The sequence below is a fragment of the Pteropus vampyrus genome, unplaced genomic scaffold (genome assembly GCF_000151845.1).
Source record: "Pteropus vampyrus isolate Shadow unplaced genomic scaffold, Pvam_2.0 Scaffold85, whole genome shotgun sequence".
NCBI lineage: Eukaryota > Metazoa > Chordata > Mammalia > Chiroptera > Pteropodidae > Pteropus > Pteropus vampyrus.
The window spans coordinates 4,403,090-4,427,810 of NW_011888866.1; the positions used below are offsets into that span (position 1 = coordinate 4,403,090).

The 24,721-nt window shown below is 37.4% G+C and overlaps 1 pseudogene; it reads right to left on the reverse strand.

Annotated features, from left to right (window-relative positions):
* Positions 1 to 22,009, reverse strand: part of LOC105294320 — a 36,251-nt pseudogene extending 14,242 nt beyond the window's left edge.
* Between the last annotated feature and the right edge of the window lie 2,712 nt (positions 22,010 to 24,721).

The window sequence follows — 24,721 nt, forward strand, 5'->3', positions numbered from 1 at the left end:
TATAGAAAACCCTAAAGATTCCACCAAAATCAATAAATGAATACAAAGTTGCAGGATACAAAGTCAATGTACAAAAATCCATTGCATTCCTATATACTAACAATGAAATATTAGAAAAAGAAATGAAGAAAATTTCATTTGTAATTGAAACAAAAAAATAAAAAAACTAGGAATAAAACTTAATGAAGATGTAAAGAACCTATATATTAAAAATTACAGGACATTGTTGAAAGAAATTGAAGAAGACACAAAGAAATGGAATGATATTTCGTGTTCATTGATTGGAAGAGTTAACAGTTAAATGGCCATATTACCTAAAGCAATCTACAGATTTAATGCAATCGCCATCAAAATACCAATGGTAATTTTCAAAGAAATAGAACAAGAAAGTCATCAAATTTGTATGGAACCACAGAAGACCCCGAATAGCCAAAGCAATTCTGAAAAAAGAGAACAGAACTAGAGATATCACACTCCTTGACTTCAAATTATACCTCAAATACACAATAATCAAAACAGCATGGTGTTGGCAGAAAAACAGACACACAGGCCAGTAGAACAAAATTGAAAGCCAAGAAATAAACCCACATGTATCTGGGCAACTAATTTTTGATAAAGGGTTGAAAAACATACAGTGGGGAAAAGAAAGCCTCTTCAATACATGATACTGGGAAAATTGGAAATCTGCATGCAAAAGTATAAAACTAGACTGCTATTTGACACCATACACAAATATTAACTCAACATGGGTCAAAATATTAAGAATAGAGCTACCATATGACCCGACAATTCCTTTTCTAGGTATCTACTCCCAATATTTAAAAACATTTATTTGTAAAGATATATGCACCCCTCTGTTTATTGCAGCATTATTCACAGTAGACAAGACATGGAAACAACCAAAGTGCCCTTTGATGGATGATTGGATAAAGAAGATGTGGTACATGTACAAAATGGAATACTACCCAGCCATGATAAAGGATGAAATACTGCCTTTTGCTACAACATGGAGGGATCTTGATAGTATCATGCTTAGCAAAATAAGTCAGATGGAAAAGGACAAGAATCATATGATTTCGCTCATGTGGCGTATAAAACATACGGCACAAATGAACAAACAAGCACACTCATAGACACAACAGAAGGATGGTTACCAGAGGGAAATGGGAGTGAGAGGAAGATGAAGAGGGTCGAAGGGGTCAAATACATGGTGACTAGACTACGGATGGTGAGAACACAATGTAATATATAGATGATGTATTACAGAATTGCACACTTAAAACTTCTATGATCTTATTAACCAATGTCACCCCAATAAATTTAATCAAAAATAAAAATAAAAAATGAAGGTGTCAGAAAAAAATGTCATTGTGTTTATGACAGCCAAAAAAATTGGAAATATCCAATAGTAAAAGGTAAGTAAATTATGGAACCAATAGTGGAATACTTTGCAGTCACTTAAAATAATAAATTAAAGGAACATTTAATACTCCAAAAATATATTTATATGTTTGTTGATAAGTGAAAAACTCATATTTTTATACTCTGTATAAAACGATCTCATATCTTATTTAGAAATAGAAATATATTTTAAAATCTGGAAGGTCATGCAGCTAAATGTTAACAATAGTTACTTCAGACAGTGAGTATAGGTTACATTTTCCTTTTTTGCGTCATTTTGTGGTTCTTTTACAATCGATGTATATTAATTACCTAATGAAATATGGTAGTATAGTTATTTTGGAAGAGCATTTTTTCTTTAAATCTTAGATATTTTCTTTCGGTTCACATTTCTAAAAGGAAAAACATAACACCTGTATAACTTTTCCATTATACTGACTACATTATATTAAAATTAACTATTAAACATCCTCCTCCTCCAGGACCATGAACACCTTGTTGACAAAGACCTAGTCTTGTGCACCTTTATATCTAGGGCTGAGCACAGAGTGTGGCACACAGCATGCAGTTAATTGGTGTTTTAAATGGATGAAAGAAAGGATATTGGATGACCGTTTAAAGATATTTTTTTCATCATGGGAATAAGTTTTTAGCACATCTGAATTGATTGCTATTACATATAGATAATGCACTTGATGAAATAACTGTGCAGGGCCAAGTTCTGCCTAACCTATTGGTTTAGCTGAGATCTTTACTCTGGTACTAAATTGTTCCATGAGGTGTGCCCCAGAGCTGAGTATGTCAGGAGGTCGGGCCTGTGAGGAAGTGTGCTTCCCAGGAGCTAACCAGCATCTTCTCCAGCGGGGCCCACTGATCCCCAGGTGCCCCAAGTGGAATCCTAGGTGAGGTCTATTATGCCCACCCAAGTGGAAGTTCATAACAGTGGAAACTGAGTTTATAGGTCCCAGTTTGTTCATTTTGTTGTAGTTGTAATTTTGGATCTTCTCTCATTAGGAGACAGAATTATGAGAGGCTTGCACTGTTGCTAACTAGTGCTCACTCTATTTCAGCACTATGGTAAGAAGCATTTGCAAGTATTCTCTCACCTGACGTTCACCACCTCCTTACGAGGTAGGTACCCATTTTACAGAGCAGGACACTGAAACTGAAAAAGGCTAAGCTATTCGCTCCAAGTTCAGACACGAAGAGGCAGAGCTGGAATCTACATGGAGGGAAGGGGCCTGACTCAGAGACCAGGCCCTTCTGCCAGGCTATAAAACAGTTGGGAGATGATCTGAGGGATTCCTCCCAGCACTAGCATGCTCCAGTGTAACTGCTAGTGGAGACATCACTGGGCCCTTCTGAATTTCTCCAGTTCTCCTAGTTAAACAGATTCTATTTAATAATGAGCCTCCATATTCTGTAGTAGCACATTTTCTTTTCGTTCTTGGACCGAAGTGTAATCACCAGAAAACCTACTCTATAGCTTTAAAAAAATTTAAGGGCTTTAAAAATATTTTAATAATTTCATATTAATAATATCATATTATTTAAAAATAGTCATAATTTAGCTTATAATTTAATTTAATTTAATTTAATTTAATTTAATTTAATTTTTATTCATAAAGTTCTGGGAAAATTCATGGAAGATTCATTGAATGTATCTAAACATATGCTTGCTTGTTTCTTGGAATACTCCAGTTTCTATATTTGGAAATGTTATTGGGGAGATGTTTCCGATGTTGACTGATATAGTAATGAAATATGAATATTTGCTTACAAATCCTCTTGGCTGTACATTTGGAATTTATGTAGTAATATAGAAGAATCTTGAAAAACATCTGGGGAAGGGTTGTGATTTGGTCCAAATTATTTATCCAAGAGGTTTCACAATCATAAAATGATATGTAACTACTCTGGGCTTTCTTCATCTGCCCTTCCCCTGGCTTATATCATCATTGCAACATTTTGCAATTTACATTGATTTGTGTGATTATTTGATTGATATTCGTCTCTGTCACTAGCTTGTGAGACCAGGAGAGCCACATCTGTTTTGCTTGTAATTGTATATACTTAGCACATACCAGTGTGTTATAGAACATAACAGTAACAGCAGCAGCAACAACAACAATAATAATAATGATTAAGAGTGATAACTAACACTTGCTGGACCCTTGTTAGGTGCCAGGTGTTGCTCTGGGTGCTTAATACTAATCCATGTAATGGAACTTTGATAAATCTTGGTTCGATGACTTTTATATAAGTTTAAAAATAAATTTTGAGTTTATTCGTGTGTCACTTTTTAGTGTTGTGGAGGTTTGGGAATTATTACAAGAACTGGAAGATATTGAACTCGAAGTAATTCAGCAGTGTAGCTTTTCTTTTTTGTACCTGACAAATATTTAAGTTCTCATGTTTTTACATTCTTTTTCATTTGTTGGCCCCTAGAACAAATTTTTAATAAACAAGAGAAAAGTCTAGACTCTTAACTGCTTAAAGAAATTGAATAGCAATACCATTAAAATTGGGATTTAATTTTAGTGGAGAAGTCTTTAACTAGCAGCTCTCTCACTCGGGTGATGGGAAGGGAGGATTGTCTTTTAAGAAAGTTTCAAGCTGATGTCTATGTTGCAGCTGCTGTGGCCTCCACTTAATTTATTGTCTGTTAGTGCAAAAATTGATGAGAATATAACCTTTGTAAGATTTTTATATTTTATTGGCTATAAAAGATAAAATATGGAGTAAAAGGAAGTAAAATAGTATTTTGTTAGGTCAGGGGATGGATTTATGCTTTAACTAACTAATAGGATAATCAGAGGGTCGTAAAGATCAGAGTCTCTGCCTCCTATCTCTTCTCTTTTTATGTGCACATTCAACAAGCTTCTCTTTGCGGCTGTCAGACCCATGGGAGCTCACCCAAACACCAGGCCCCCTTTGTCCAAGGGCATTAACTCAGCTGTTCAGATCAAGAAATCATGGAGGCTTCTGGTACAGACACTGAGCAATTGGGATAAGTCTAAATGAATCAGACACTTGACATGTGCAAATGGGATGTTTGTTCACAAGGGGCTCCATGCTGCATTGTGTCTTGAATGAAGAGGCAAAAACAAAGTGTGTGAATGAAATTGAATTTTGTGGGAAACACACAATAGATCCAGTCTTGGAGAATTGCTGGTGATTGTAGTATTGGGGAGGGTGCTGGGAAGGCCAACCCCAACAATTCTCCAAACACACCCTCAGCAGCCCAAAAAAAAAAAAAAAAGAGGAAAGAACAGAAAAGAAAGATATCAAGCAAATTTTACAGTGATTAAATTTGATTAGTGGCTCTCAAACTTTAGCCTACTCATCAGAATCACCTGGAAAGCTTGTTAAAACCCAGATTGCTGTATGCCACACCCAGGGTTTCTGATTCAGTAGGTCTGGGGCAGTGCTTGAGAATTTGAATCCCTAGTAAGCTCCCAAGTGTTGCTGATGCTGCCGGGCTGGGGACCACACTTTAAGAACTGCCGCTTTAAGCACTCATTTGTCCATGGTGTAGCTATGTGGACTTGCTTCAAGGAGCTGTACCAGTCCAGGAAGACATCTCAGAAGGGTGCAGCTGGGTAAGTCTATTGGTGCTCCTGCTGGTGGTGGGGGCGGGGAGTGTTTCATGTGCAAGCAAACCAGGACCTGTCCTGAGGATAAATAACCACTTTAATCTTTAGAGCTTGCAAATCTAAGTTTGGACTAAGGTATGAAATATGCAACTTAATATCTTCCCTTAAGTATCCTGTTCCAAAGTAATATACTTGCTTGGAGCTTCTGGAGAATGCCGGTCGGTTTTATTGCCATGTCCTCCATGTCCTGGACGCTAAGCATAGTGCCATGCACCAGTATTGCTATATAATTTGCAGGACTCAATGCAAAATGATAATTAGGGGCTTCTTGTTCAAAAATTAAGAATCTGAAGGTAGTGACAGCATTACATTAATCACAGGCCCTTCTAAGTGCAGGGCCCTGTGCAATTGCATAGGTTGCACACCTTTGAAACCGGTCTTGCTTGCCACCTAGTAGATACAAGCATACCTCGTTTTATTGTGTTTTGCTTTATTGTGCTTCATGGAAGTTGCATTTTTTACAAATTGAAGGCAAGACCCTCCACCAGCAAGAAGATTACTACTCTATTGTGACACTCACTTTATTGTGGTGGTCTGGAACCAAACCTGCAATATTTCTGAAGTATGCCTGTACTCATGAGAAGCAAGCAGTTTCTTAGCTTTTCTCACCAAAGGATCATTGGGTAAAGACTGACCAAGAAGGGATTTTGAAGGATCTCCTGGTTTAACTCTATTTTTGGTGGAGGTAAGTACTATCATTTTATGTAGCCTCTGTAGTTAGCCTTTGCACTTGTTACTGCATTTATAGCAGCTCCTTGCAGACATTAGAATCCCATTAGCACTAGGCTGAGCTGTGACTTGGATCAGTTTTCTGCAGTCCAGTGATTTTTTAAAAAAATTATTTTTCAGTTACCACATTTGCCTCCCAGAGAGGTTTATCTATATGATTGAAGACACAGAGCCAGTGACATTGAACAGGGATTTGAACCTAATCTTCTAAATCCTAGTTGGAAGTTCTTTCTACTGCCCACCACTGAAGAAAGTTTTGAGAAGTTTATTGATCCTATTGATAAATATCTTTGAGCTCTGAAGCTTTAGAATCGATTCAAGAAATCTAGTTGACTCCTGGTCTCTTTCTGTCCCTGTGTGCTGTTTAGTTGTGAGAACAAATGGCATCTCAAATATATCCTATTCCCAGGAGAGTCTGGCTCCTTAAGTTTTACTACTGGTGGCTTGGACAATTTCCTCTGAATTAATTCCCTACTCCCATGTTCAAATGCAATGTTACCCAATATTTCACTAAAAATATTTTCCAGTGCACTGGAATGCTCCTCTACCCCAAACATTTGATTTATCTGTGTTTGCCTGATGTTCACTCTCCTGTGGGTGAGAAACTCCACCTCCCAGGGTATGAAGCCAGATGCGCAGGTGATTATGTCAGGATGCCCAGGGACAGGCTGTCTGGGTCTGGGTCCTGCTTCTACTTTTTACTTGCTATGTGATCTTGGCTAAGTTTTCTTTTCTCTTCTTTCCTTTTCTTTTCTTTTTTCTTTTCTTTTCTTTTCTCTTTTTTAAATTTGAAGTACAATTGACATATAACATTATATTAGTTTTGGGTGTACAACATAATGATTTGATGTTTGTATATATTGCAAAATGATCGTAGTCCAGTTAACATCTATCACCATACCTAGTTACAAAATTATTTTTTCTTGTGTTGAGAACTTTTAAGATTTACTCGCTTAGCAACTTTTAAATATACAATATGGTATTGCTATCTATTGTCACCATGCCATACATTATATCTCCATGACATATATTTTATAACTAGAAATTTGTACCTTTTGACTTCTTCACCTATTTCACACCCCCAACCCCAATCTGGCAACCACCTATTTATTCTTGTATCTATTAGTTTTATTTTTTGTCATTCCACATAAAAGTGAGATCATGCAGTATTTGGCTTTCTCTGACTCACTTAGCATAATGTCTTCAAGGTCCATCCCCGTTGTCACAAATGGCAAGATTTGATTCTTTTTTATGACTGAATAACATTCCATTGTTGTATATACTACATTTTTCTCTCATCCATTCTTTCATTGATGGACATTTTGGTTGTTTCCACGTGTTGGCTATTGTAGATAATGCTGCCATGAACACGGGGGCGCATATATCTGTTTGAATTAGTGTTTTTGTTTTCTTCAGATAAATACCCAGAAGTATTGACCAAGTTTTTGATGTAACCACACTTGAGCTTGTTTCCTGGTCTGTAGAGATAATGCAGTAGCAGGTCTGCTATGATGATTAAGGGTATCATTTATGCAGAGTGCTTTGCTATATAGCATTACCGTTTCGAGGGCTGGCCCTGACACAGCTAGATAGCGGGTCAAATCTGTCTGGTTTATTCTCCAATGCTTGTTTCATGCTTGGGGACTGCTGGCATATCAGCTTTTTCTGGGGTGCATTTGCACAATATATCAAGATTTCAAACCAAATCAAACCAAACCAAACAACAACAACAAAAACAATTGAGAGAATGGTGTTGCCCCATTTGCAATAGTAGATGCTTTGAAGCTGACTTTTAATTTGGGGCAGGGGATGGAGAATGCCATGTTAAAAAAATTACACCTTGTAAATGGCCGTGTGTTCTGACAATGAGAGGAAATGAATATGTCTATGAGTGAGTGTGTAAAAGCAAGAGTGTAAAGCACTCATGAACTTCATCATTAGAATCTCTCTTCCCCCAATTCCTTGAATCTTTCAGCGCCACAATTTTGCAGCGTGTTTTGGATGAATCGATTCTGTGGTTGTATAGGGCTCAGGGAAAATCATTCTATCTTGATTGCTCACAACAAATTCTCATTCTCAGTTTCTTCTATTAGTTTCCAGTATTTAGAATGAATGCAAATGTTTATTTACCAATATCTTGATATGTTTTTCTGATCCCACAACTATTTTTATGTAGCTTAAAGTTTAATATAAATATTAAGGAATGACATGGAGGTAGACATGTCTGACTCCAGCTGCTTCGTCTTAATGATAATGAGGGAATGAAGGCCTTGCATGTTTGAGCCTTATGTATTCTTTCAGCGCTTGCTTGCTTCATCCCTTTTGACTGTTCTATACTTGTGCAGCCCTCTTTCCTCTCTGCCCACCCTCCCATCATAAAACAACCCATGGGCCTGGGCAACCATCTGAGTCCCTGTAATAGGGTGAATTGCTTTAGATTTTCACAGAGCAATTTTTTGGGAGGATGAGGAAGAGTGAATGGATAACAGCTGCATTGCAATTTCTAAGTTAAGATTGCTTACCTGAAGGACTTACTCCAAGTGCCTAGGGAATTCTCTAGGCTTTTGCATTTATTAAAGACATGTGAAATCAAAGACCGTCATTTGGTCTATAACATGACAGTTTCATGGAAAATCCACATTGTTGGTGCCCTATGAGAGCCCCACTTCTTTTTTTGGTATTAATGAGACTTGTGCCATCTCTTCTATGATTTGCTATCCAATTCTGGTTGAACCAAGTGAGTAAGGATAACATAGATACCTTAAAACCAGAGACAATCTAAGAAATTTGCTATTGCGATTCTGTCTCTTATTGTACATAGAGAGATAAACCAGCTTACTCCTTTAATTTTCCTCCTCTCCACTGAGTGTAGGCTCATGAGGGGCTTCCACAAAACTTCAGTGCTGAGTCATCACATGCTAACTTGGACTCATTATCTCTCTCCTTTTACTTCCCCCCTCTACACCAACACCTCTGCTCTTCCCTCGAAATTCTTTATCTCCTTCTGAATTCCTGATCCGAACCAGATTCTCAGGGATCATCTTGGACACCTCCCTCTTCCTCATCTCAATATCCCCCAACTCACTAAAAATTGTCAATTGTATCCTCAGTCTCTCTAGACTCCCTCCTTTCCTCATCCCCACATTCCCTGCCTTTATTTAAACTATGGCATCTCTCACATGGTGGCTGTGGTCTCCTGTCTACCCTCCCTCTCTACTCTCGCCCTGGACCGGCAGTACTGCCCCAAACTCATAGATGTAATGAGTAAACTTAATTGCTTCTCAGAATGGAGACCAACTCCTCTTTTAGCAAAGAATAGCATGTTTTTACTAATCTTCCTTTGCCTACCTCGCTAGCTACATCTGCCGGCCTCTCAAAAGTAGCTGGAACATATTAATATTCCAAAATATGGCATACAGTCCTTTAACTTTCTGGGCCTTTTTGTGAGTTCTTTATTCATGCTTCTTTTACCGTGTTTTGTCTGAATAACTGTTCTCAAGCTCAAGAGTCACCTCATCCTTGAAGTCTTCCCTGATCGCTCAAGCAGAGTTGATTCCTCTTTCATTTTGACTTCATATAAAAATGTCGTAGCACTGGTGGCACTATTTTGCACCTAGGTTTTAACAGGTGCTTGGAGACAAGGAACTTATTACATCATCTTCATTTTTATTATTATAGTATTTAAAAAATTTTTATCATAGTACATTTTAAACATTTTGATGAACTGTAGCATACATACGAAAGTGTTTAAAATGTATATGTGCAGTTTAAAGAACAGTCACCACAAAATCAAACCCTCATGCATCTGTCACCCAGACCTTAGACATAGGATTTTGCCAATACTCAGAAATCCCCTATGTGTCCATCTCTGGTCTCATCTGCCTCTCCTACCCACTGTAGGTAACTATTATCCTGAATTTCATGTTAATTATTAACTTGCTTTTCTTTATGGTTTTTAAAAAATGCCACGTAAGTATGTATCTCTAGGCAATATATTGTTTAATTGGGTCTGTTTTTGAACATCTTATAATGGAATTGTTCTGTTTGTATTCATTTATAACTCACTGCTTTCTTCTGTTATGTTTATGAGATTTATTCTGTTGATATGTTTTGTCATGGTTCATTCACTTTTTCATGGTTGTATAAATTCCATTTTATGAATGCATCATATTTTATTTACCGAAGCTATTGATGATGACTTTTTGCAATTATGAATAAGGCTTCTGTGAACATTCTTGCCCATGCCTTCTGGCACGTGTGCAAGACTGGCATTAGGATAGATATAGCTGGAAGCAGGACATCTGGGTAGAATATATACGCAGGTTCACCTTTGCTAGGCATTACCAAACATTTGCTGAAGTATTGTATCAGGGACTGCATCTTTTTATTTTGGTATCCCTAGTACCTAGGACAGTGACTGGCCAAACACAGTTGCTCAATACATATGCCCTGAGTGAAGGTAGATCAATAAAGTAGGTGTTAAGTCTTAGCTTTTCTTTTTTTTGAATAGCTCTGGGAAAAACAGCCAAAGCAAGTACTTTTTCTACCCCCAAAATCAGCCAATAGGGGGCATTCTGGCTTAGGATAGAATGATGTATTTTAATAATAATAAAGATAGAATTGATGCAATTGTAATGTCTTATATCACTTTAAAGAAGATTCTTAGAGGACCTAGTTGATATTATGGCTATAGCAGTCAGACCTGCAGATAAAATGGGTCCCAATTATACTTTAAAAATCAATGTTATCTCAGATTGCCGAGGGGCTAGATTTTGGGAGCTAACCTGCTTTGGGTATTTCTTCAATGAATCTTCTGGAGCTTGAAATATATAGATCATTGACAGAGAGATTAAATGCTTCTAGAATGGGTGTGAAAAACCACAAATTTACCGTGCTACACAGAGAAAGACAAAGATGTACTTTCTGTGTAGAAAAATACTGCTAAACCCTATAAAAAGCAGGTCATAAATTTGGATAAAGCATTAATTTAATCTTGTACCTTGAAATATCTCTCCATTAAGCAATATTTTAGGGCTCTCTTATCCAAGCCATATTTAATAAATTATTTCTTTAAAATTTTTTTTATTTTAAAATAATTTTAGATTTACAGTATTGTCGTAAAGATAGTACAGGGAGTTCTGTATACAATTTGCTCAGTTTCTGCTGATGTTAACAGCATTTCACATAATCATGGTACACTATCAAAACTAAGAAATTAGTGTTGGTGCAGTACTATTAACTAAATTACAGACTTTTTTTCTGATGTCACCAATTTTTCCACTAATGTCCTTTTTCTTTCTAGGATCTAGTTCAAGATACCACATGCATATAGCTGCCATGTCCTCCAATCTGTGACACTTTCTTAGGCTTTCCTTGTTTTTTTTTTTTTTTTAAATGACCTTGACCCTTTTGAAGAGCAGTGTTTAATCATTTGGTTGAACGTCCCTCAATTTGGGTTGTCTCATGTTTTCTCATGATTAGACTGGGTTATGGATTTTTGGGAAGAATAGCATAGAGGTTAAAGTTTGCTTATCACATCTTGTGAGGGGTACATGCTAGCAACATGACTTATGACTGGCCAAGTTAACCTTGATCAACTGCCAGGTTTCTGTACTGTAAAATTACCATTTTTTTTCCTTTCTATACTCTACTCATTAATTGTGAATCACTAAGTCCAGGCCATAATAAGGAGAGGAATGAGGAATCTCAGAGAATTCATGGACATATATATTAAAAACTACCCAGTAATTAATAAATATTTTGGTAGATACTTTGAAGCTATGTAGACAGGTTTTTCATCCAAATTGGGTCTTAGTTTTAGGCAGAAAATAAAATATTCAGAACTCCAGAAACAGAAATCAGTCAAAAGAAATTTTGACAACAAAAGTTCTCTTACTTTTTACTCAGTATAATAAGAAATAATCATCTAAAACACTGTTTAGGCCTCTGTTGCAGAGGTTTCTCTTGGCTTAAAAGTGAGCAGTTGAAACCCATGTTATAGGAAGAGTGGACCAGAGAAAGGCTCACCCACTACCAAGCCCTGTGGACAACCTCCAGTGACTGTTTCCTTATATTTAATTGGCATTGATGCCATCTATTCGCAACTTTTTTTTCCCCCTATTTTGGGATATTAAGAGTTAGGCTTTATTTTTAATAGAAATATTTTTCAGTAGCAAGCATGCATAATTGCTCTAGATTGAGAGAGCAAAAGGTAAACATTCCATTTTTTTTCGTATTTTGCTCTCATCGCAACTTATATAAATTATTATTTGGGATAAGATTCTCCAGGTCTTAGGAACACTGATGACAATTTATCAAGATTGTCAAAATGATGGCCAAGAATACCCTCAACATATGCCAACTCTTCTGAGGGTTTCCTGGCATACACACACACACAAAAACCCATATTATTAGCTTGTGAATGTATACCTACTCTTGCTTTACTGCCAAGGAAAAGTTCCACTAAAATCATCTCTTAGGATTTTTGCCTATATTTCCTAGAAAATTATGTAAATTTTAGAAAATTACTCTTCTTTGAAAAACTGTTGTATTATGTATTTTTTGTATTATTTTCTGTTTAAACCAGAGGTTCCTGACACAGGGTGCCTGAATTCTTTCTCTAAGTTTTTATTTGCTAGTTACAGAAACTAACTCTTCTTTTAAAACAAAAAAAGAGTCTGTTAACAGGATATTGGATTGGAACTGGGTATGCAGCTGAAAACTGTTCCTCCAGTTTGAAAACAGAATTGATCAATGAGAACAGAGTGCTGTGGATTCTCCGGTGGGATGGATCCTGGGCCATCCCTAGTTCCTTGGGTTATTGGCTACCAATTCTGGGTCTAGGTCATGTGTATCTTATTAGCAAAGCTTGATCTATTCCTACACCCTTGCTACAAGGGAAGCTGGGAAAGTGACTTGTTTCCTTCTGTGGCAGAGTATGCTCTTATTCACCAGGCATGGAGCTTTCCCATGCAAAGTAAGAGGGTTCAGATACTGGCAGCCAAAATGAGAGACAAATATTCACTACAGACCCTTCTGAATGGGGTCCCATAAACTGTAAATTTCATCTGATTCTCAAATAGGTGCATTTATTAAAAAGAAGCACTGCTTTATGTGTTATATAATAATTGTATTATCATAATTATGAACATCATCAAAATTATTATTTTCCTAAACTGTATGTTGACTTTCTTTACATGATGACTGTTAATGCTGTTTCACTCTTTTTGGCTTCTCTGGTATTTGTTTAAGGATTTTTTTTTTTCCAGAAAAGCTATATTTTCCTTTAAAAATTTTGGAATCCTAAATTTCTTTTATTTTTTTCCCCCTCATTTAGAAACTCACTTCTGGTGTAAAAAAAATGGCTGTTTAATCTAAACATTTACCTCTGAAATGGTAGTAAGACATAGACTCATGATATCAAAGAGAGCAGAAGTGGAGACATTAACAATGATGTTTTGAAAACTGGAAGGCAAGAGGATGAGTAGATAATTGACTTAGGAGTCAGAGTTCTCAGATCTGATAAGTCAACAGTGGGGGAAACATTTAGTTAGCATTCCATGTGCATTTGTGGAGTATCTATCATGTGCCAGACACTCTTCTTGGTCCTTCGGATTCATTAATGAACAAAATCAAAGATCACTATTCTTATGGAGTTATCATTCTGGCAGGACAAGCCACTAAACCAACTAGATTTGTACCTGAAAATCTCCAGGAATTGGGATACCAGATATCTCTGGAAGTGGCAGTGAATATGGGTCTGAAACATGAGGATCGGTCAAAAGTCTTTTTGTGGAGCAATTAGTCATTGTCCAATAGAACTTTCTGCATTTATAGAGATATTCTGTATTTGTGCCGTTCAATACTGCAGCCACAAGCCACTTGTGGGTATTGTACACTTAAAATGTGGCTAGCGCAACTGAGGAACTGAATTTTAAATCTAAGTTTTCATTAGTTTAAATCTGCATAGCTTCAGTGGTTAGTGGCTACTGTATTAGACAGCAGAGTTGAATCCTCAGTTTCCTCCCCTACCTAGAACAGCTGGATACCCCTTTCCCAATGCAACAGAAAGTTTTGAAATTTATTCTGTGAACTAAGAGATATCATATACATAAGAAGGATAGGATATCATAATGCAAAGAAGGGGATCACTTGAATTTGAGAATTTGGTTTTCTTCTCCCACTTGATTCTCCAAATATTGGCAGTCAGCTTCTACTTCCAGGCATGAGAGTAGAAATTTACTATCTGATCTTTCTGAGTAGTCCAAGAGAAAAGATCTAAATTTGTTAACATTAGGGATTTCCCAATGAAACAACCCAGCCAGATCATCTAGGATAAGACCCAGAGTCAACAACTCAACCCATATATTCAGAACTCCTATCAGCTTTTTTTTTTGTGCTATAATCTTAAATGTGAATAGATAGTTAAAGCTCACCAGACATCTGAGGATGACTTTTCTCTAAAATGTAGACAGATACATAAACCAAAAAACAAATTTGAGGAAATAGAGAATATCTAAGGAGAATAAAAATGAAAAAATAAAAAGTCAGATAAGAGATAATTTTGCATTCACAAGAAAAGAATAGAATGCTATAATGAATGATCGGAAGAATAAAAACTAAAAAGTTGTTGGGAAAATAAGACACAAATCACAAGCTCAATATAAGGTTTAGTAAAATAAGGATGTGGAAATCTTTTAGAAACTAGAATAAGAAAGCAAGGAAATGTAAAATAGGAGGAAAAGAGATAAGAAAATTAGATCAGACTAGGAGGTAATATCTGAAGAATAGAAATGCCTGAAATTGAGATTTGAGAGAATGAAAATGAGGAAAATTATCAGATAAATAATTCAAGAACATTTTCTAGGCCTGAAGGATGTGAGGGTTTAGAATAAAAAGAAACATCAAGTGCCTCCCACAACGAATGAAAATAGATCTATACCAGGGTACATCATGATGATATTTCTGAGTACTGGGGACAAAAATAAGGGCCTAAAAGTTTCCAGAGCAGGGGAAGGTTATATACAAAGAATCAGGAATTGTAATGACTTTGGACTTTGCATGTGCTCTCCAACCTAGAATTCTATACCCACCCAAAGTATCAGTAAAGTGTAAGGACTGTGTAAATACATTTTTCAGATATGTTAGATCTCAAACATTTTACCTCCCATGGAGTTTTTTCTCATAAAGCAACCACAAGAATTGTTCTGTCAGAACAAAGAAGTAAAAAGATGATGAAGATCTAGATTCTGAGAAAAAGTGAATTTAACACAAGAGAGAAGTGAGGGAAATTCTCAGGATGATGATGGAAGAAGATTCCTGGATGAATCTGTGCAAAAGACCAAGAGAGCAGCCAGAAGATTGGAGCAAGTCAGAAGGTTCAGGAAGAGATAATTCCAACAGATAAAATGGGTAGTGTTTGAATGTATTGAAAAGAAAGCTAGGTAATCAGGGGAGGGTTTGAAGATAAAGTAACGAAAATTCATTAAAAAAAAAATAAAGGAAAAAATAAAACCAGAAAACTAAGTGAAATTAAAAAAACTCCAGATAAGTGTTAACTCTGGGAAAAATAAAGTTGTACAGAAAGAAAAAATAATAATTATAATTCATGGCTCAGCAGTGGAATAGCATTTACATAATTATCATAATGTAAAATGGAATAATTATTAAACGAGAATTGTGATAAAAACATGTTGAGGGCATAGAGGATTGGGAAGTATGCATGTGTGTGTGTGTGTGTGTGTGTGTGTGTGTGTGTGTGTGTGTGTACAGATAAAAAATACCAATTTTCAGTAGAGGAAGTCAGTAGGTAATGTGTAGAACTAAAAACTCAGAAAAGTTTATGCTTGAGATTAGCAGTGTGGAGATAAATACCAAAATAAGTAGTAAAAGTGGTTAACTGGACTTGAGGAGAGCTGTGGGAGAACAACCATTTTCCATAATAGCCCTTGTAGAACTATTTGCCTTTTCAAATTCTTTGCACATAAGATTTCAACTAAGGTGAAAACATCAACAATCAAAAAAACATTAGAAATGAGATGTGATTAGTTGGGATGGCAAACTTTCTCAACTTCTGAGAATTTGGGGAAAGATTTAACATACTTTCAGGAGTCAAATTCTTGTCTTCACTTTTCCAAGATCGTAGAAGGAAACTCATTGGTTGCTGCAAATATCTGAAATGATAAAGAGTAATAGGGCCTTGCATAATATTTTCCCCACTAAAGTAACATAGAGGACATGTGTTTTGTTCAAAGCCCAGGCCTTTTTCCTGTCGCCGCCTTTTTCCTGTTGTCCTTTTCTTTGGAAACGGCTTTATTTCCACTTTAGTCAGTACTGGTGGATGACTCTTGGTTCTCTTTCCTAAGAGAGATGGGGACGTGACTGAGTCAGAGCCAATCATCGTTTACTGTCCCTCTGGTCACATAACTGGCCCAGGAATGAGAACATGACTCACATTAGGCCAATGAGCATTCTTTCATTTTCTAACTGCAGCTGATGAAGAGCTGCAGACTTTTTCCTCCAGGCTGTCCATATGGCTATAGGGACGTAAGCCTGGGTGGCTTGTAGTTATATTTCCAGTGTGTGGGGTCAATTGTCCAGAGAAATTGAAGTAACTAGGAAGATACAGAGGAGGGAGAGGGAGAGGAGGAGAGCGAGAGAAAAAGAGAAGTAAGGGAAGCAAGAGAAGGCCTCTGAGCCCCTGGATCCAGCTGACCCTTAATCTAGTCCTTTTCATGGTGTGAATTCAGAAGCCAACAAATCCCTACTCCATTTTTTAATAAAACTACTTAGAGCTGGAGTTTTGTCACTTGCAGCCAAAGAGTCCAAACTAATAATATTAGCCAGCATATTTTATATCATTAGGCAAAAAAAAAGTTTTTCAAATTAAAAAAGGGAGCATGTAGACATATCCATTGTTATCTGTTTGTCTGTTTGTTTATTTATTTATTTATTTATTTTAACATTTGGGATTATACCATTGAAAGGAAAAGACTCTCAGATGAGACTGAAAAGGAATCTGATGGTTTGACAGTTGATGTGCAGAGCTGGCCTGTGTAAACTCCAGCGACAAGAATGTTGAGTTTTTGCTATTTGTGCTGAGATAAAGTTGATTAAATTCAAATTGCCAAATTATGCATTTTATATTAAATCAGGAGTTTACTTAAAGAATTAAAAATTGCATTTAAGAGTTTATTAATAATCTGGACACTGTTAGGTTGGCACTTTGGAGAAATTTGAAATAAGTGTAATGTATGCTCTGTGCTCTCATGTCACTTAAAATCAATGAAAGATGATATAGTGTGAAATACTTAAGTATCACAGCATAAGATCTATAGGCAGTCACCAAAAAGCAAGAAGCCATTCTCTTGATGCAACTTCTGGCCTATTTAGTCTAGAACTTGCTTGTAAGTCTCACCCTTATATAGAACGATCATTTCCCCACCTTTTTTGAACCCCAGAGTAGGGCAAAGGGCCTTGGTTATGAATCAAGATAGAACAACAAGTCTGCTTTTTGGAGGTTAGGTCGTAAATAAACACTCTTGATATAAAGGTGGAGGCTGAGGCACTCCAGTGCTTTGTTAGGAAGAGTGAAAAGCTCAGCTGTTCTGTGGGCCAAGAAGTGCTGAGCCTGCAGGATCCTCAGCAGAAGGAAAGAAACTGCTTTGCAATGGCCTGACGCCTCTAGGGTTGCCTTGCTCTCATCAGATGCTTTCCCTGTTCCTACAGGCAGGCATTGCCCAGAGGAGGAGGGGATGGCAAGGTGCCAGCCTTAAATAATGAATAGTACCCTCATTTACATTCTTTTTTAGTGGCGCCTGTTTGCACACAGCATTGCAGGAACCTGGAGCCCGAGGAAATATGACTTGGAGCCTGCTTGGGCTCCTTCCCTCCAGTGTGCCTAGCTCAGGAAAAGGCAGAGAGCTTCCCCTCAGACCATCTGGCTCACTTGAATGTGCTTATTAGTAACAGTGGAGGTGGGTCTGTTAGCTTGGGACAGCAGCTCGGAGGCAGATGCTGAGTTTATGTGTAAAATATGGCTTCCAGCCAAAGCACTAATCATGGTCGCCTCTGAAGTGGTTCCAATTGTCTGGATGAAGCGCTCCGGCTCTTATGTTGTTTGTACAAGCTGGTAGTTAGAGGTGTTGTGTACAAGATATTTGTAGTCATAATTTCTCCAAACAGGTTAAGGCAAACATTATGAGAATCAGCATATTAATGTGCTGTGTTTCAAATTAGAATTATAAACACACTTTCCTCATTGGAGGCCTAATCTGCTAGGAAGAAGCCAGATGTTTAATGATGAAATCATTATTTAGGAGGACCTATCAAAGTAAAACAAATTGTTGTTTAAGTGAAGGGAAGAACCTGCTTCATGCAAGGGAACTCGGAAGAACTGCTTCACGAGGATTCCTGCTTGCATTAAATTTTCACGCACTTCTTGCTGCTGCTCAAGAGCAAGGGTTTCTTCCAGAAACATCACTCAGCAAATATGAGTTCCATCCTCCTAGAACAAAACTACAGGCCAGGACAGTGCATTTCCTGGTGAAAAGTGAAGTGGTAGCTGATGTGCTGGAGTAGTAGTTTGGGAAAAAATTTGGTCTCAGAGGCTTTTTGGTGTTAACTTGATATTAACTCCACTTCCTCTTTCTGTCATTTCTAAGGTCAGAGTCAGGAAGCAGTATTTGGTGACAGCTGATATTTTTGTCCTCCACCTGTCTTCTGAGCTTCTTCAGGTATATGGAACTGGCCGCCACATTCCTATTGTTCAGGTGTTATCATTCCATTAGTCTCTTATTTTCTTTAATGGGGCGCGACCCCATAATCTTTGCATCTGCCATGAATACGCCTGTCTTTCCTCTCTTCTTCTTCCTTCCCTTCGATCCTCCACTCTACTTTCTCACGTTCCCTTCTTTCCCAATTTCTTATTGGAAACACATCTTAGAGAATACATCCAATTGTTCCTTTAGGCTGAAGAGCATACAAAAAGTAGGAAGAAGTACAAAGATGGGTACTGGAGGTGGTTTTCTAAAATTTAATTTCATCACGTGTCTTGTCCTAAATATCCACAAGACTTCCATTACTATTCCAATTTATTCATTTTTTTTCCAGTTTTCTTTGCTGCTGATAGGTTTTTAGACTGCCCAAGTCCTTTCAGAGTACATAACACTGTCTCCCAGCAAATTAACTGAGGCCATTTTGACATGCACACATTTTTAGTCATTACAGCAATGAGAGGAATAACAGCTTGAAGTGATTAGAAACCATTGGGGTTTGGAGGCTTCCCTTCTGCTGGATTCTAGAATCTCAGAGCTGTCAAGTACTGAAAGGATCCAGAGAAGCCAGCACCTCATCTGAAGTTTTTCCACAAGACCTGGAGGAGGCACGTGGCCCTGAGGGCTCATTTGCCCCATCCCCTGTGGGACCAAAAAGAAGTCATCCCATAGAGATGAGCATTTTTTCTCTTATGAAGGATGTCTTGATTTCTATTAATGCCATCTCATTTCCTTGAAATGAGTTTTGATTTCTCCTTCTAATCTGTTTCATGTACCTCTGTTTCATTCATTCAAAAGCATTATCTTTTCCTTGTTTATATTTTCTTTTTCATTCTAGCAAGTCCTAGAAGGGATTTGAAGTAAGATCTAACTCACCTACCCATTTGATACTTGGATCTTCTCAACAATACTTTCTCGCCTAGGGTTTTCCCAGCACATACTTGGTCATATCCAGCGATAGGACATTCGACACCTTCTAATGCAGCATATTTTGCCTCTGGGTGATTCTAATTGTTAGAATATACTTTTCTGCATTGGCTTTAAATCTGTTTCTTGGTAACTCATTTATTATCAGGATTGTTGTGACAATTAAATGGGGTAATGAATATACTACTTAGCATAGTATCTGGCATAGAGAAAGAACACAATAAAAGGTGATTGCTTTTTATTATTGTTGTTATTGGTTCTTGGTCTGCTCCTTGGAGTTCTATAATACAAACCAATTCTTCCACATGGAAGCTCTTTGCATAACTGAAAACAACTCTTGTCTCTTTTTGACCTCCTTTTCCCCCTCCCAGTAGTTTAAGCTAAATATTCCCATTAACTTAAATCATCCTTCACATGGCAGTACTTGAGTTTCTTCACTATTGTGGTCACTTGCTTTGAACATTACAGCTTGTTTTTCCGGGCATAGCTCCTAAAATTGAAAGTAATATTTATGTAGAGGGTATGTTCTGATTCGTGCAGCATATAGTAGCTGTTAATGAGGCCTTAAGTTATCTTTTCTGGCGGCTACATTACATTGATGACTCATATTGGATTTATTGTGACTAAATTGCTAAGTTTTTTTTGTTTTTGTTTTTTGACAGGATAAACCTATACATCTACATTTTCTAAAGCAAACACACTTATGTTTATCATAACTAAATACCATCTTATAAAATACCTGCAGCTTATTATTCTAGCTCTCGAAGACCTCTTTGGCTCTATCCACATTGCACTTTGATCCACAGAAATAGTTTTCTTTGCTTTATGGTTTTGGTTTTTTGTTTGTTTGTTTGAGGCGGGGGAGAATCCCAGATTTCTGCAGGATGTCTTAGCTTGGATTGCTATAGCAAAAATACCATAGATTAGGTAGCTTTTAAACAACAGAAGTTTTTTTTTTTCACAGTTCTGGAGGCTGGAAGTCCAAGATCAAGGTGCTAGCTTGGTTGGGTTCTGGCGAGGCCCTCTTCTGAGTTGCAGACAGCTGACTTCTCATTGTATCCTCACATGGCAGAGAGTAGAAAGGGGAAGCACACTTTTTCTTGGTGATTCTTTTTAGTTTTTAATTTATTTTTTTAATCTGTTTATTTTTTTTTATGGTGACATTGGTTAATAAAATCCGATGTTTCAGCTGTACATTTTAACAGTAAGGTATATATATATATATTTACATTATGTGTTCACTTCCCATAGTTAGTTTTCTTTCTGTCACCGTATATTTGACCCCTTTCCCCCTCCCCTCTGGAGTTGCAGGATTTCTTTCCTTTATTTCTCTTAAGTTTATTGGGGTAACATTGATTAATTACACAATTATATAATTTTCAGATGTACATTATAATTTGACATCTATATATTCTATTGTGTGATTACCACCCAGAGTCCAGTTTCCTTCAGCTACCATGTTTTTTTGTGATTCTTAAAAGGGCACTAATGCATCATGAGGGCTTCACCCTCATGATTTTATCTAATCCTAATTACCTACCAAAGGCTCCACCTCTTAATACATCACATGGGAGGGTACGGTTTCAACATAAGAATTTTGGGACACAAACATTAGGTCCATAACAGATGAGGAGACTCATGGAGGGTTCAGTAGAAAGAGGAAGAAAGAGTCTGGGTAAGCACAATTGTTCAAAGTGGCAGAATTATTCCAAATTCTATTAGAGTGAGATGGGAATAGAGAGGTGAACGCAAAAGATTGAGTGACCATGAGCACAAATTTGGAGACATTACGAAAACTTGAAAATAACCTAGCAACGTAGTCCCGAGCACTGAATTTAAATGACCAAGCATTAGAGCAGTTACAGAAAAACTCAAGTCTCCCTGGAGTGGCTTTTGATTAGGATCAGTGACACCGTATGGAAAGAGCTTAGCACGAATCTTGAAACCTAGTAAGGGATCAATAGAAAGGTGTCTAGTAGACAGGTATCCTCTTTGGGTCCTTCTAAATCTTGACTTTGGCCTTCATCTTTTTCTCTTTCGTGATTTTCCCTTAAGTGATTGTATTCAATCCATTAGCTCTTTTCACTTCTCCTCACAGTTTCCATCTCTCGTCTATCATTTTGTGAACAAACCTGGGTTTGTGCTCTCCTTACTGTTCATGATTTTATAGCCTCTGAGCATTACCCACTTTTTTCTCCACCTTTTCAGGCTAAAGAGCCCTAAAATGTTTAGCGTACCAAATGCGCAAATCACCTCTCTCACTCCAGTCGTTCCTCTCAAGACTTTCCCTAGCTCTCTGCCTTACTCGATGAAAGACTTCTTACTGGGCTTGGCAGAAGTCTCCCTGGTCCTCTCTGGTCTCCTAGTAGTCTGAGACTTAGTTTTTCCATCTGTAAAATGGGACATGGAGCCAATAATACCATAAGAAGAGGTGAAGAGATTTAAGTGAGTTGATGAATATAAATTGCTGAAAGCAGAATGTGGCATGGAGGAGTCATTCGGAGATGTTGTGGTTAAAACCATCGTGTTCTTAATTAAATCTCCTTTTGTAATTTAATTTAGAAGCAATTAGTGTGAAATGTACAGACCTCCCTTACTAACTCACTCTGTAGATTTACAATGAGGAACACAAGAGTAATTTTTCTGTTAACAGGCTAACTCATTTTAGCTTCATGGTAACTTCTGTCACTTTTTTGGAGAATTGTGTGAGAGAAAGCCCTGATGGAGTCATTCATTTTATCCTTTTGCCCTCTAACCCATCACGTTGGCAGTAATAGCTGCCAGGAGCAAGACTTATAGATTCCATGAGCATTACAAGAGCTCACGTCTGAAAAATGTTGACCTCTATGTCACCTGTGAACCTCAAACATTAACAAGAGTGATATGATGATGATGATGATCATGATGGCGATAACAATAACTTCCATTTTTCAGCCACCTACTGTGTGCCAAGTACTACTGTAATAGATCCTTGAGTCAAAAGGATGAACACGACAGTCACAGATGAGAGACAATCTACCTAGAACTCCTACCCCAATGCTTGGCACATGGTAAGTGTTCAATAAATATTTGAAGGACAAAAATAAGTGATTGAGACTCAAGGTTTAAGTGACCTCCAAGGAGCCCTTTTGGATTCTTGGAGGGGGGGAAAACCATTTATGAGGCTCAAAATATACTCACTCCATACTGAATTCGGCTCCGCGGAGAACGATGTGACAGATTCTATTGCCTTTGGGATCTTTTCCATTCAAACAAGCTTACATGAGCCTGACTTTGGGTTCCTTCCTTATTTATCTCCTCACACTTCTCCTTGGTGCCCCACACTGTTCCCATGGAGCAAATCTCTAGACCAAAGCTGTGTTGCAGAAAAGTGGTAGCTAAGGCCATAGGACTCTCAGTTCATCTGGATAATTTTTCTTTGTGTAAGTGTCAGCCAGAACTTAGGAAGGCAATGCTTTTCTCTCAGTCATTTTTTCTCCCTTAATTACTGACTTTTAACAAATGGATCTTAATTTTCAAGCAAATAAGCTATTTTTAAGTTGCTTTGAAAATAGGAATGTCATGGACAAACCAGTCTTGAGCTTTCTGTTCTTTGAGGCTTTAATTTCCGTTTTGAATGACATTTGGTGGTGAATAATACGTTAGGTGCATTGACTCTTTCTGCCTCTTAGGATCCATTTGTTAAATTGCCCATTTCACTACACTCGATGGCCTCTGGGTACTAAGGAAGTTAATGCCCCCATTGAAAGTGAGCAACTTTATTCCTGAGCATCCCACATTAGAAGGATCATCCCCAACGTTTCTGAATTACTTAAGGATGTGAAAAATATCTTTATTTTCTATTTGATGACACTTCTAGGTAATGTGAGGTATTATAGAATAATACCTTAGCTTGGAGAGGATTTTACTCCAAAATAAAATCAAGTCAGATTCTCAGCTGTTGCCTGTTAAGTGCCAGTTTGACATTCGAAATGATCTGAACTTAGTGATTTGGAGAACCCCATAACTAGGAGCTATAACTTTTATCCACTTAAAACCCATTTGGCCATGACTGATGAAGGAGCTCATTTTGTTTGGGAGGATTGAATTGGAGCAATTGGAGATGAAAACTTAAGACCTAATGATGGAGTATCTGCTGTGCAACTTCAAGTTCCGAATTTGTGTTCACTTTAAAATAAACACTCTTACTTTTGTGCCTCTTTTTCTTAGGAAACTTAGTATGGAATAAAAATAAACTAATGTTGTGAAATGGTAGAATACGTATAAATATTTTGGTCTTAGGAGGCCACATTGGCCAACCACAGGGTGTTGGGTTGGGTCCTGGCTCTGTCCTCCATGGCAATGTGACCTTGGGCAGGTGCTCAACCTTTCTTGGCCTTGGTCTCCTCAGTTAAACATTGAAGCTGGAAATAGTGCCTTTCTCAGACGGCTGGAATGATGATTAAGTGGGCTTCTCTATGTAATGGGTTGAACATGCAGAAAGCATCCTTAGGGGCTTGCTTTTAGGAAAACCTTCTAGGTGGGAGGTGAATTATTGTGAAGCTTATGGAACTTAAATTTCAAGATCCCTCATTTGCACATACCCTTTTAAAATAAACATTTTCTTTGGTACCTGATTTTATATTCATTATAGGTTGTTTTCTTAAACAGGGCCTTTCAAATTGCATAGTTCCATAAAGCCTAGATTCTCCCTTGTCCAGCTCTCTTCATAAATTGTTCTATTAGTCCTCCTACTTGGGTATAGACTCCAGAATTCATCAATTTAAAAAACGCTTTTAATGACTGCTAAAACTAAGACTATTTTAAAAGCATCTGGATGGTATATGTTCTGCTAGAGCTCTCAAGCAGGAATTATCGAGAAGGAGAAGAATTAATCTGTCTCCCACATATATTAAAAAATGGGTTTGTTTCTGCCTAGGAAAGCAAGAGTGTAGAAGCTTTCTTGATGAGATTTAATGTTTTAGAGACTGATACCCTGATGAGTATTACCTGATGTTAGAACAATAAACCCATCGAAGTAAGGTACACAGTCCTTTTCGAATGCCTCTGATCTGAACTCTAGTTATGTGACTATTGCCTTCTATTTGGTAAAGTTGTTGTGTTTGTTTTTTGCAGTCTTGGTTGTCTATTTATCAGATCTAGAAATGCTATGTCTTTTTTAAGGAAAAGAGAGGTATGGGCTATTCTGAGATTAAGAGGGAAAGACTAGATCATTCCCGCCGCCACTGCTGTTGC